General features: G+C 49.1%; 1 pseudogene; it reads right to left on the reverse strand.

The window, feature by feature from the left end:
• Positions 1-1872: 1872 nt before the first annotated feature.
• On the reverse strand, positions 1873-10246 carry LOC136507718 (L-type lectin-domain containing receptor kinase IX.1-like; annotated as a pseudogene).
• Positions 10247-11749: the final 1503 nt, after the last annotated feature.

Consider the following 11749-nt stretch of genomic DNA (forward strand, 5'->3'; position numbering starts at 1 on the left):
GGACGCCGGCGCCAGGGAGGTTGCCGGCAGACGGGAAGGTGGGAGCTTCCTCTAGATTTTGACCTTCATGACTTTATATAGCTATCACCAGGGCACTCAGCCATCGCGTTGAGGCTTCCTCTAAATTTTGACCTTCATGACTTTATATAGCTATCGTCAAACAATTTTTTGGCTTAAAGTACGTTATTGTTGTATCTCTCTTCTATTCCTTTTTTTTCATTCCTATCTTTAAGCTATATAGTTATTTCTACCGAGTATAATCAAGGAAGTCTTGAATTATCTCTTGTTGACCTTCATTCCTCGAGAAATAATTAACTATCCAAGTTCCTTAGCTCTCTTTTAAGTTTACGCCTGGTTCACCTTGACATCACCATTCGGTCCAGCTTGATATCCATGGCGATGACATGAGAGTAGCTCCGTCTTCTCAATTGTACATTAGCCAAATTTTCACAACCGTTTTGAACTTAAGTTTTTTTTCCTGAATGTGCAGGAAAAGAGTCGGGACGACTAGCACCCGGACGTCCGGCCCGAGGCCCACATCCGGACGCGCACACTGCACTACATTTCCCCACACCAGCACTCTAATGCCCGCGCTCGCAAAAAAACAAAAAACAAAAACAGCACGCCCCCGCCTGTGCCTAGGTTTCACATGCCCATGCAGAGCCCGCGCCGCCTATGCCGCCAGACCACGCGCGGGGACCGCTCATGTCCCCTCTACTTCTCACGCGCATTGCAACATGTGTAACACCCGATCTACTTTTGAAACATCCTGATACAACACTTGCAACATACGTCTGAAGACAAATGAAACACTTAAAACATGCTTCTGAAACAGTTGTAAAAACACATGAAACACACTTGAAAACCATTACAAACATACGCCATATCCAAGTAAAACACTTGCAGCATATGTGTGCAACGTATGCAATATCCAGATAAACACACCTGGAACAATACGTCAAAAAAATAGATGAAACATTGGGAACAGACCTTTGCAACATACGTGTACAACCATTGCAACATATGCAACATTCCGATCTACTTTTGCAACATTCATCTGAAATACTTGCAACATACCTCTGAAACATCCGAAACACTTAAAATATACGCTTGCAACATGCATTTTCGGCACATGGCAACATCTCCTTGCTGCTTACAAAATGGAGGCTCGACAGTGTCTGGAGTTCACCGGAGGCAGCCGTGCCGTCGCCACCATCGACCAGCGCCAACATCGACCAGATGGACTCCGCCTACTAGAGGCCGGTGGGGACCCCTTCGTGGCCCCTGGTATCGTGGGCTCCACGCAAGACATGCAGCCCCACGTAGCCCTGCAGCCGGCGCCACAGTCCCCACCACCATTGGATCTCTCGCCGCGCAGTGGATCTGGTGGAAGGAATAGCGAGGTAGAGTGGGGCGGAGGCACGCGGCGCGCGATGCGGACGAGCGGCCACATCTTTTTTGATCTGTGCGTATGGTATTGATTCAGGGATTGATACATGATGCAAAGTGAACCCAAAAGTAGAGGCCCAACAGCCACAAGAAAAACAAAGAGACTGAGGACCGCTCAAATAACTCAAACAACAGCTATAAACACCATCATGAGTTTAGTCACCGCTAAGGAATGTTAATTAACAACTTTTATCCTGAAGGCCCCGTCCTCAGGTTGCTTTGCCAAATTCAAAAAGTTCCTCTTATTTCTCTCGTAAGTTTTGCTCCGGTTGTCCTCTTTAAATTATTTTTTTGCACGGATCTTAAAGCACTGGAATAATTAATTAAAATTAATTCAATTTAGATAAGTCTAGCAACCATAACACTAAGACATTTAATAAAAAATAATTTCCTTTACATGGGCCACATTTCAGTTAAAATAATCTAACAGTGGCACGTATGTGGCCACCGGCATCCCGCCGGCAGATTGGGCAGTGGCGCCTCAGACCGCAGCACGTTCATGGCTTGCCGCTTGCCTGATGGACGGCCAGAGGCTCCGTTTAGGGTGCGCGCACCAGAGTCCGACGACCATCATGTTACGACCAACGACATGTTCTATAAGATTCAGGCAAGTAGCAGTAGATCGAAGTGGGGGAAGAGGAGCAAAGCACGGGGTCGGGCTCCGAGGAGGCTTGCTGGAGGGGCAAGTCAATTGTTACAGGTTTTCCCATAAGCCTCTCTCTTCTATCCTATTACATATATGTAATCCTAGGTAGGCAGCTGAATCACGCCTTCGCCCATTCGTCCCTGCTGGCACGCGTGCTCGGCGCCCTTGCTCTGCTGGAGTGCCTTGGGTGCGGCCCAGGCCCATGTGTTGCGGCCTCATTTTCCGTTGTCGGACGCAGTTCAGTATCTTGAGCCGTAACATCCCCTCCCCCTTGCGAGCCAAAGCCGACTCCAGACGGTGGATAGGAAACTGCTGTCTGAGGTGCTCCAGATCCTCCCATGTGGCTAGAGAAGCTGGTAAATTAGACCATTTGATCAGTCCCTGAGAGATTGAACATGTACCTTTGAACACGGAGTGGACTTACAAAATCCGTTTAGGAATACTCCAAATAACATCTGCAGAAGGGGGATGAGATGTGATAGTATGATGAGCACCGACTGACTTTTTCAATTGCGAAACATGAAAGACCGGATGCACAGATGAAGAGGCCGACATCTCCAACCGATAGGCCATGGTACCCACATGTGCAACCACATGGTACGGCCCAAAGAACTTGAAAGATAACTTCTGATTTGCGCGTTGGGTCAAGGAAGACTGAATGTACGGTTAAAGTTTGACAAACACCCAATCGTTGACCTCAAAGTGACGCTCAGATCGATGTTGATCGGCGTACTTCTTCATGCGTTGCTTTGCACGGTTGAGATGTTGATGAATCACATCAGTCATAAGAGCTCTGTCAGACAACCAGGTGGCCAAATCTGTCATGGGGGCATCCGAGCTGACGGCAAGCCCAAAGTGCCGTGGTGGATATCCATACAAAACTTCAAATGGTGAGCGCCCCAGAGCAGAATGCCAATTAGTATTGTACCCAAACTTGGCTTGGTCCAGCCACTGACGCCAGGTGCGTGGACATGCATGAGTAAAACATTGCGGAAATGTTTCAACACATTGATTCACGTGCTCCGTCTGGCCATCGGACTGTGGGTGGTATGCCGTACTCATATGCAACTCCACACCAGCTAATTTGAATAATTCGCGCCAAAAGTTGCTAGTAAAGATCTTATCCTGATCCGAGATGATAGCTTGGGGAAGGCCATGTAGTTTATAGACTTGTGAGATGAATATCTGAGCAACAGAGGCAGTAGTGAATGGATGCTTGAGGGCCAAAAAATGAGAATACTTGGAGAACAAATCCACCACGACCAAAATGCAGTTGAATCCGCCCGAGGACGGAAGCCCTTCAATGAAATCCATCGAGATGACTGTCCAAGCTCTGTCAGGAACCGGAAGGGGTTTCAACAGACCTAGAAGTTTAGATCGATCAGGTTTGGCTTGTTGACATACAATGCAAGCAGCAACAAAAGCCTAAACAGCTGACTTCATCCCTTGACAAGCAAAGATCTGTTTGAGACGACAATAGGTGACAACGACGCCTGAATGTCTACCAATAGCTGTTGAATGTACTGCTGCAATCAATTTGCCCTGTAGGTCCTTGCTGTGACCCACCCAAACTCTATGGTTATAACGGAGCAGACCATCCCTCAATGTGAAATGAGGTTCTGCATCAGGTGCAATGGATAGCTTAGTAAGGAGCTCTTGAGCACGGACATCCTGTGTATAGGTTGAAATCACTTCCTCAAGCCACTGCGGCTGACAGACTGAAACCGCAGCAACCTGATAGGTGGGATTGCGGGACAAGGTGTCGGTCGCACCACTGTCAGAACCCTTGCGATACACAATCTTATACTGAAGGCCAACCAATTTAGCAAACACTTTCTGTTGCCAAGGTGTATATAATCATTGCTCTATGAGGTGCACAAGACTGCGATGATCAGTAACGATGTGAAATTCACCATGTTGAAGATAGCTGCGCCACTACTCCAAAGCCATCAGAATTGCCATATATTCTTTTCGTAAGTGGACAAGCCCCGTGAGCGAGGTCCCAAAGCTCTGCTCAAATAGGCTAATGGATGCCCACTCTGCATTAACATTGCCCCAATACCAGTGCCACATGCATCGGTTTCAACTGAAAAGGGTTTACTGAAGCCAGAAAGGGCAAGCACTGGAGCAGATGTAAGCGCCTGTTTGAGAGCCGAGAATGCCTACTCCTGCAAGTCTATCCAGACAAAAATAGCACCCTTGTGTAACAGTTCAGTCAGAGGATGCGAGATAATGCCAAAATTCCTGACAAAACGCCTGTAATAACTGGCGAGACCCAAAAAACTTCGTAGATCTTTTACTGTTTTGGGTGAAGGCCATTGCACAACTGCCATAATCTTCTCAGGGTCAGTGGCGACACCCTCAGCCAAAATGATGTGCCCAAGATAGCGTAACCGACGCTGAGCAAAGCGGCATTTGGACATCTTGACCTACCACTGATCATGTTGCAGTAATGCTAGCACCTGTCGAATGTGCTCCAAGTGTTCTGTATAGGTACGGCTAAAAATGTGGATATCATCAAAAAACACCAACACACACTTGCGCAAGAGGGGCTGGAGGGTGGTATTCATAGCTTTCAGAAAGGTTGCTGGTGCTCCTGTGAGGCTGAAGGCCATAACCCGAAACTCATAATGGCCAGAATGTGTCTGAAAGGTAGTCTTAAATTCTTCTCCGGTCTTCAAATGTATCTGGTGATACCCGGTTGTGAGATCCAGATGGGAAAACCAAGAGGCATGGGTCAACTCATCCAGTAGCTCCTTGATAACGGGCACCGGATATTGAGCTTTAGCAGTAATAGCATTAAGCTGTCTGAAATCAACGTAAAAGCGAAAGGTATCGTCCTTTTTCTTGACTAGCAACACAGATGAGGAAAAGGGGCTGTTACTGTGCTGAATGATTCCCGACTGTAGCATATCTGAAATTTGTCGCTTGATTTCATCTTTGACAGCTGGGGGATAGCGATATGGGCGGACCGAGAAGGGACTGGCTCCCAGTAGCAATGGAATGGCATGATCACAATCATGGGCTATAGGGTAACCTGAAGGAGGAGCAAATACTGACTGAAATTCAGTTAAGAGTGCCGAGACCTCCGGTGGTACTGCTTCCTGACATGTAATAGAGTCATCCGACAATACTGTAGATACTTACACCACTGAACCTGGAGGCAGAGCTGAGAGAGAACCCTACAAGAAACATTGGTTCTGCCCTTGTGTAATAAGCAGCCACTTGTGCTGCCAATCAATGTTCATTGGACTATAAGAAGCCAACCAATCCATGTCCACAATTAGCTCATAAGAAGATAGCAACAACACCTTAGCTTGAGAGACAAAATCATGAGCCTGAACTGTCCAAATGAGGTTCTGGAATTGAGAGGAGGAGAGCAACTGCGAACCATCAGCCACCATGACCTTGAGTGGAGGCGAGAGAATAGACTGACCTTGCCACTGAGCAGCAAGTGCAGAGCTGACAAAAGTGTGACTACTGCCATAATCAATGAGAATGCGAACTGGGTGACCCTGAATGTGCCCCATGAACTGATTAGAGGTGACAGAGGGTGGACCTCCAGAAGCAGCCATAGATATTGCAAGACACAACTGAGCTTCATCAGTGCCAGCTTCTAGACAATCATCATAGCCATCCTCCTGACAGTCCCTAGAAAAACAAACCTCCCAGAGTTCTTGCAAAGCATGCAGCTGGATTGCTTCAGGACATCGATGGTCACGTGACCATTTCTTGCCACACCTAAAATAGAAGCCACGGGCGTGCCAATAATCACGCAACGTGGAGAGCTTGTCATCCATACCACGAGCACGTCGTTTAGGGGCCAGATGCGGCAGCACCGGCTTGTCCTGACGGTCCAGGCATGGTAGCTGATTGAACAGCGGCGGCGGTGGCCCACGCATGGGAGCCTTGGCGAAGGTGAATGGTTCAGGTCGCTGAAGCTCCTTACGAACAGGGTCCACCAATTCCTCCCACAACAGAGCAAGGACACAGGCAGTATCCAGATTCTGGGGACGTTGCATATGCATAGCAGCACGAATGTTGGCACGCAATCCATCAACAAAACACATAGCATAGTAAATTGGATCAGTATTACGACCATAGTAAATTGGCACGCAATCCATCTACCAACCTAGTGAATTTGTCAATATATTCTTGGACCGGGGCTGATTGGTGGATGTGAAAGAGCTGACGAACTAGCAGTTCAAGCTAGTCTTTACCAAAGCGGTTCATGACCAGCTCCTGAAACAGCTCCCAGCTACCCGAGCGAACTTGCTCCTCAACTGATTGCAACCAACACGCCGCAGCGCCAGACAAGTGCATGGTGGACACCTTGATCCAGCAGCGATGCGGGACAAAGTACATCTCAAAATAATCTAAGCAACGCCCGAGCCACAATTTTGGGTTGGATCCATCAAATGGAGGAAAATTGATTTTAGGTAGGTGATGATTTCCCCCATCCCCATCCTCATAACAACGATAATCATGAGACCCGTGCACCCCACCCGAACCACCATGAGTGCCAGCGATGAGAGCCGAGCTCGAATAGGATCGATACAATTTGGGTTTAGGATCGGGATCGGGTGGAATGAACATACCCTTGACCGGGGATCGAGCAGAAGACTCAAATCCCCGGTGACTTGATTCCTCGTGGGGCCCTAACAGGCAGAAGTGAGTCTAGCTAGCGGGAATCCACGCCGCGAACACCTTGGGACGTGGCAGAACCCCGGTCGGCGTGGCCTGCATGGCGTCAAGGACGGAGCGGCTCACAGACTTGCGCAGCGCAGTCATCTCCTCCCGCATCGACTCCACCTTCTCCTCTGTCTTCCTAAACGCTCCAATCTCCGCCCATAGTTCTGCTATAGAGGCGTCCATCGTCGGTTTCCAAGCGTCGAACACCTTGGCGGCGTCCTCCAGGGAGCCAACACGAGCGCCGATGGAGTGCTCGACTGCGTCGATCCGATTGGAGACGTTGGATTGCACAGACTTGAGCTGATCGAGGATGAGTTTGGTGTTGGGATCCATGGTGCTGAGCTACTTGCGAAAGCGGGTGAAATGCTCATGGTTGATTTGGTGGGGCTCCAGGGTGGATCGGATTCTGGCGATTCACTCCTGCACCGATCAGATCAGCCTCGACATGGACTTATGGGTTCATCACTCGTTGCCGAAGCACCGAGGATGATCAACCATCCGTCGGGGGTGACGATCCCAGATCAAGTTGGAGGAAGCCAAAAATCGGCCAAAGAATCGGGGGCTCTAAGTACCAATTTGTTACGACCAATGATAGGTTCTATAAGATTCAGGCAAGTAGCAGTAGATCAGAGTGGGGGAAGAGGAGCAAAGCATGGGGTTGGGCTTAGAGGAGGCTTGCAGGAGGGGCAAGTCAATTGTTACAAGTTTTCCCATAAGCCTCTCTCTTCTATCCTATTACATATATGTAATCCCAGGTAGGCAGCTGGATCACGCCTTCGCCCATTCGTCCCCGCTGGTACACGTGCTCGGCGCCCTTGCTCTGTTGGAGTGCCTTGGGTGCTGCCCAGACCCATGTGTTGCGGCCTCATCTTCCATTGTCGGATGCAGTTCAGTATCTTGAGCCGTAACACATCACCATCTCCATCACCTGGGTGTCGAACTCACCCTTCAGCCTTGCGTCGGTGGCTTCTAGGATGGCTCCCCTACCATAGCACTCCCACACCCACTGTACGATGTGGATCACGTCTTCTTCCTCGCGGCAAGCCAGACCACCTGCCGCAGGTGATCTCTAGGAGGATGATGCCAAGCTATAGATGTCCAACTCGGCGTTCGCGTTGCCAGTGATCAAGCACTCCGGGTCTTGTACCCCAAGGTTCTAGTGAGCACAGTGGTGTGTGAGCCCCGGCCATGGTCGATGAGCCTAGCGAGCCTGAAGTCACCGAGCTTGGCATGGAAGGACGTGTCCAGCATGACGTTGCTCGGCTTGATGTCCCTATGTACCACACACTACTCCCACTCCTCGTGTAGGTAGAGGAGGGATGACCCTAGGCCCAGCACAATCTCGTGCTAGAGCAGCCATGGCAGAAGCGTAGTGTTGCTGGTGCTGTAGAGGTGCTTGTCAAGGCTGCCATTGGGCATCATCTCATAAACGAGGAGCAGCTCGCCGCCGCCGTGGCACCAGCCAATGAGCTGCACCAGTCCGGGATCATATAATTAGTCTTGAGCATATAAGAACAGAAAAGGTGCTTGTGGATCCACCTACAAAAGGCTTACCACCTAGCGTGTTCAGAGAACACTTAGCCGACATGGGTTTGAGGGAAAGCCTATGATTTTTGGACTATAAGGGCCTAGTTGAGAATCTGTTTTGAAACAGAGAGGTGCATTGTAGCTGTTTAATCTAATGGCAACTAACCGTGATGATGAGGCATGCTCTATGCACTGATCTATGATAGAATGAGAACAAGATAAAGTAAGTTAAGTTTAAGTCATAAGGTGAGATCACGGGGGAGAATATTAGATTGATCTCTTTCAATTGGCCCAATGCTCAATTAGGCCCTTGAATCCGCGCTCTGATCGGGGGTGCCCAACTGCTCCATAGTTGGTGGGCCCCTATCGCATAGCGCCATAAAAGGGAGGTGGGGGCCGGGGTATAAGGCACGAGGTTCACCTGAGCCGCCAGACGCCCCACCTACAGTCCCTAAACTAATCTAGTGAGGGGGCGTTGCCAGCGACGGGAATACCGCCACCAGCCACCGCCGCCTCTGCACCACCGTTACTATGTCCGCAACTTCACCGCCGGACCTCACTACGTCACCGACAAGGGCGCCATGGCAAGCTCATCTTCTACGAAAGCGGCCGATGGTTTACACATCCATAACCCCTCCCTCTCTCTCTCTGTTTCTCGCTTTAGCTTATGTTCTAGATTTACACTTCATCAAATATCAGTGTGTATGCTAGATGTATGGCTAGCGATCCTGTTATGCATCTATCAGGCTGATGATCCTCACCTTCATGGCATACTCCTTCCTCCTCTGCTTCGAGCCCTTGGACACCCTTTTGATGGCGACGTGAAGGTTAATCTCCTTCAAGAATCCTATGTACACCGATCCGAATCCTCCTTCCCTGAGCTTCCTGTCATCGGCAAAGTTGCCGATGGCAACAACGAGTTTGCTGCAGTGGAACCGCTTGGGTCCGGTCCCTTTCTTGAACTCGTCTTCCATCTCTAGCTCCTCGTCGGAGAAGCCACCGTAGTCTCCCAATCCCAGCTCTTTCTCCCTCGCTTCCTCAAGGATTCTTGCCTGTTTCCTCCGTCGTCGGAGAAGGAGCCATATGGAAAAGCCCAGAATAACGACCAAGGTCAAGACGGAATCGGTGGACACACTGATCACGATCCTTGTCTTCGAAGCTTCTGTGGTGGTGAAAAAGACAGCGTCAACTCTGTTGCATTATATTACAGTGGCGCATCAATCGATAGATGAAGATGTTTACCTAGAGAAGAAGGCAGCGGTGGAGGTGGCTCCGATGCCGGCGCCGGCGGCAAGGTGATGTTGTCTAGCGGGGCGAGCAGGTAGACAAGGTAGCAGCTGTACCCCTTGATGGCGCCTCCGGTGTTGTTGTCAAATAGCTGCACCAACAAGTTGGCATAGCTCGAGATGTAGCTCGCGCACTCGCTGGTGTTGAGGTCCCTGGTGCACTGGGCCAGCCCGTACATCTTCCGCGCGCCCGTGCCCGAGTATGGCGTGCTGTTGTTGAAAATCCGCAGCAGCGAAGCTGCGACGCCGCCCATGAGCTTGCTCACCAGCGGCACCTAGGCCGCCCATAACGCTTCGGGGGTCACTGGCACCCCGGTGATGGATGTGTGCTCGAGGAACACGCCGAGCACCAGAGCATGCACGCGTCGTACGCCGCACTCACGTTCCGACTACTCGGGCACACCATCGTGATCCCGGCAGGCGCCCCGGTCAGGAAGTCGAGGCAGTGCGCCGCGTTGTGGTCCGTGAAGCACATGATGAGGCCGAACGCCTCGTCGGCCCCCGCCCCGGCACTGCCCTTGTAGAACTAGCCGTTGTCACCGGTCGCCGTGGGGAGCGCCGCCAGGAGCTCGTCCAGGTTCTTCTTGTACTGGCTGCCGTCGACGTAGTTGTCCATCGTCGATAAGGACAGATTAATTGGCTTCATGATAGTGTTGTCCTGCCCGGCGGCCACGATGAAGAGGATGATCGAGGTGGCTAGGAGGCACTACTACAAAAAGCATTTGCAGGGGCGGCTGGCGATGATTTGTAGAGGCGGCTCGGCCAGCCGCCCCTATCATACCGTCTCTACAAATCATGCATTTGTAGGGGCGGTTCCCAGACCGCCCATACAAATCGATTTGTAGAGGCGGCTGGTGTTATCAGCCGCCCCTAAAAAATCGATTTGTATGGGCGGCTACAGTACCAGCCGCCCCTATAATACCTATTTGTAGGGGCAGTTATAGTACCAACCGCCCCTACAGTACATTTTTTCACCAAAAAATTTTCAAATTACCAACACGTGCTCCCCCAAATCATCCTGTGACGAGTAAAATACATGATCAAGTATCCTAGCAAACTTGACTATAATATTGTGGCCCAAACAAGATTGTTTAGCCAAAAGTTTCTAAACATCTTTTATAGTACAAGAATCACAATAATAACAAACATACTCATATTATGACAACAAAACATATATCTATATCACAAAAAGACCAAGCAAGCACTCAAGTGCTAACAAAACAAAAAAATAGAGGTAGTATGTGTAGTACAAGTAGATATGTCTAACATGTAATAAATTGGCAAAGGGGATCAGAAGTTTCTTCTCATTTCATCAAGAACTAATAATTCAAACAATGAAATAAGCCTGGAGATGCAGCAAGTGCAGGTCGGCTTTGAAGGATATCGCACGGTTGAGCTCCGCTATTGCATCGTTCTCCTTGTGGCTATCCATCAGCACTGTGCAAATCAAAACCAAAACAATGTTTTAACCAGATTTATATGTTGTGCACCAGATTTATATGTTGTGCAGAGCAATACATGAAAGACATGAAAAAGATGTATCATTGTCTAACACGTTATTCATCTTAGCACTTTCACAAAGACATGAGTACATGACATGAATAAGGAGTATTTTCACAGGTATGAGACTTTTCACAAAGATGAGGTTGTTACGCCTGTGCATATTTTTATCCTAGCACAGGGTGGCTCTATGTTTAGCATAATCTACTTGATTCTCGGCTGCTGCACTAGTCAAAGTGGTGCAGGGTTCAAAACTTGTGACCAATTTATGTTAAGAAGAGGAATTCTGCAAAGTGATACAATCCAGGAAAAAGGACAAGTGTTTGCAGCGATAGTCCAATGAACTTCATGTTGAACAATAAAGAGAAGGTAATCACCACTAGGGCAAACAGAGTAAAAAATGAGTAATTAAGTGCACTGTGCTTAAAACAAAGTGACTGTGCCCCTCATACTTTCACCTGTACCCCTGTGCAGCTCAGCCCATAGTCCCATGGTCCAAGCACCCTAGACAAACTAGTGACTGTGCCTAGTGCATTTACAAAGTTGAATCAAATTCACAATTTGACTGCAACCTTTCCTCCTATCTAGAGTTATAGACCAACTACTGTCAATTATGTATGTTCTTTTGCAGAAAATATATACAGTGCCA

The sequence above is a fragment of the Miscanthus floridulus genome, chromosome 15, assembly GCF_019320115.1.
Source record: "Miscanthus floridulus cultivar M001 chromosome 15, ASM1932011v1, whole genome shotgun sequence".
NCBI lineage: Eukaryota > Viridiplantae > Streptophyta > Magnoliopsida > Poales > Poaceae > Miscanthus > Miscanthus floridulus.